The sequence below is a fragment of the Octodon degus genome, unplaced genomic scaffold (assembly GCF_000260255.1).
Source record: "Octodon degus isolate 3935 unplaced genomic scaffold, OctDeg1.0 scaffold00215, whole genome shotgun sequence".
Taxonomy (NCBI): Eukaryota; Metazoa; Chordata; class Mammalia; order Rodentia; family Octodontidae; genus Octodon; species Octodon degus.
The window spans coordinates 1,825,649-1,828,517 of NW_004524791.1; the positions used below are offsets into that span (position 1 = coordinate 1,825,649).

A 2,869-nucleotide genomic window follows, 5' to 3' on the forward strand; every position below is an offset into this window, starting at 1 on the left:
CCCCGGCCGCGCGGGCAGGGGGCCCAAGCCCCGCCCCGGAGACCACCAACCTTGCGCTGGGGTCATCCGCGAAGGTACCTGGGGAAAAAGTCCCGGCTGCCCGAGAGCAAAAGATAGCGGATGCCCCGTGTGAGGATCGAACTCACGACCTTCAGATTATGAGACTGACGCGCTACCTACTGCGCTAACGAGGCCCCTGGTAGCAGCCTGGCGCCTAGACCTTTGGAGAGCCGACCGGAAGAGCAGCCGGCGGGTGGCGCAGCGCCTCGTTCCGCGGCTTCTCTGCCCGCCCGCGCCTAGCGATCGCCCGGCGCTCGCGCCCTGCGCAGAAGCGACACCACCCTGTCGGATGCCCGCTCTTCGCTCGCCTGTTTAGTTCCCTGCGCACCTGTTCACCTCTGTACCTTTTCACCTGCCTGTCCACCCGCCCGCCCGCCCGCCTGCTCGCCTGTGCACCTGACGCTCACCGACGCAGGTGCACGCTCGGAAGGCGAGGCAGGAGTGGCGCGCACAGCCTTCTCCCGCGCCCTTCGCGCCTCGTAGGTTCTCCGTGGACAACTTATTTTAAATTAATAAAACGCGACCGTAAGGTGCGGCTCCCACGTGGCCTTTCCCGGCCTGCCGCGGTGGCCCCAGTCCTACCTGCCCCGGGGAGGGGAGGGGGCGAGTGAGCCAGACCAAGTGCCGCGCAGCGCCCTGCTCCTTCTACCCAGGGAAATAACGCCAAGCGCAGCGGGTTCGAGCTAGTCCTCCGGGCCACACCTCACGGACTGCCCTATGCCTTGCGTGTCACCTCCCCACCTGAGCCAGGCTGGTGCCAGCAGCCGCTCGCACCCAACCGACTCAGACCTCCGCACTTGGGCAGGAACATCCCCCCCAGATGTGTGCACCCTGTTCCGCCGGGCCTCTGGAGGGGTCCCTTCTAGAAAGCACGCGAGGGACACAATGGTCCCTTCATTACAGATCCACTTACTGTTTTATTATAAGCGCTTGCTCGTCAGCAGCCTCTCTGGATACATCCCTGTCGTCTCTGTGCCAGCAAACAATGTCACCATGAATGTTTGTTTGACTGGATGTTTGTTAAATGAAAAAGAAGTGCAGGCTAAACTAACGGGCAACATGGCTTATGAACCAGGCCAATGCAGAGAGGCTGGTGGGCTCAGACCGCAAGAGACGCAGGCTGAAGGAAGCCAAGCACAGAGCTGCTTGACTTAGTTAATTGGCAGGCCTTGAAGTCATTGTGTCCCCGGGGCTGGCCTCCAGCTCACAGGATTACAGGCACCACGCCCAAGTGCACAACTAGATGTTTCCAGAATGCCTGACTGTCCTGTGTGCTATGTTCTGGGTCTCTAAATTGCAAAGTGGGCCCTTGCCCTGTGCATTGCGGTTCATTAAAACAAACGGAAAACATACCTACCCGGAGAATAGCCTCACACTAGGCGCTGGGTATAAAACATAATTTTCCCTAGAGGAGCTTAGAGTGTGGCGCACACAGGATAACTTGGCTGAGGCTTCCTCTTTAGTCCACAGTCTTGACTGAGCTGTGCGGGCCCCCGCGACATTCAGCGCATGCGCGTCTGGAGCTAAGCGTGCAGCAGGCTTCTGCTCGGTGGTGAGACTGCATCTAGGGGCCGGCGCAGCTCAGCTGTGGGCCGTGACCAGCCGTCCAGTGGCCCTAGGTTCCATCCCCGCTCCACACACGGGTGCACACAGCCGGTACAGGGCACTCAGACAGCCAGCCACGGGAGGAAGGGCCCTTGTGGGAGAACCAAGAGGGCCACCGCTCGCCCCCAGCTAAGGCAGCGTGGAAAGCAAGCTAGGTCTTGCGGGCGAAGGCAGGAGGACCCTGGAGAGCCAGGAGGCACTGGAGAAGGGCGCAGGGCCGCCAGAAGGAAGGAGAGGAGCGCAGGTTGCACTCCGGCAGGTGGCCAGGGAGGCAGGCCCAGGGATAACGCGGAGCCCAGAGGAGCTGCTGGGACGCCAGCTCAGCTCTGCGCGTGCGCGGGGTGTCAAGGCCCCGCATGCGGACGACTGTACCTGGCTGCTGTCCCTTTGGTATCTGATATTGAGAGGTGACACTGGGAGCAGCCCGGCGAATGTGTGACTTCGCATGCACTACTGCCCAACACAAAACCGCTTTGGCTTTCTTGCTTTCTTTTCTTTTTCTTTCTTTTTGAGACAGGGTCCCCCTGTGCGGTTCAGGCTGCCCTTGAAGTCACTTCGTAGCTCAGGCTGGCCTCGGACTTGCAGAGATCCTCCTGCCTCAGCCTCCCACATGCTTGGATTAGGGGCGTGCACCACCACACTCGGCTCATTTTGCATCATTTTAAAAAGATTTTTCTTTCACAAGGCCATTTTAAAATATCAAGGTAGGTGTTGTTTGTTGACTGAAACTGGTAACGGTGGTGCATAAAGGGGTGCATGCTGAAGGGCTGAAAATGTTTGCCAAGTGGGGGTACGCAGTGGCAGAAAAGTGCCCGAGAAGCCCTCTTCAGATGCGTCCTAAACGCGACTGCAAACCCTTAAACAGAACTGCACCTTTACAAGCAACCACAAAGCGGGGTGCATTGGTCATCCTTCTAGCTCAGCCTCCCAGGGTGCTGGGGTTACAGGCGTACACCCCCACCCTTGGTCGCAAAAGGGAACTCTTAGAACTGGTAATTTCCAAGGAAATAAATACAATGTACTGTCGGGCTCATTTTTCAATTAGTTGGCAGAAAAAAGAGGCCGCTGGAAGTGTTGTTTCCTGGGCTTGGAAACCGGCAGCGCGGTGCCCGTCCGCCAGTGCGCAGACGCGGCTTCCCGGCCGGCGGGGGAGGGGATGACGCGCCCCGAGGCCCGGCCTGGCCGCGCTGCCCCGGGCGCCCTC

At 59.6% G+C, this 2,869-nt stretch overlaps 1 non-coding gene across 1 annotated transcript; it reads right to left on the reverse strand.

The window, feature by feature from the left end:
* Positions 1 to 121: 121 nt before the first annotated feature.
* On the reverse strand, positions 122 to 194 carry Trnam-cau. The gene has a single exon. It is a non-coding gene; the product is annotated as a tRNA-Met (tRNA).
* Between the last annotated feature and the right edge of the window lie 2,675 nt (positions 195 to 2,869).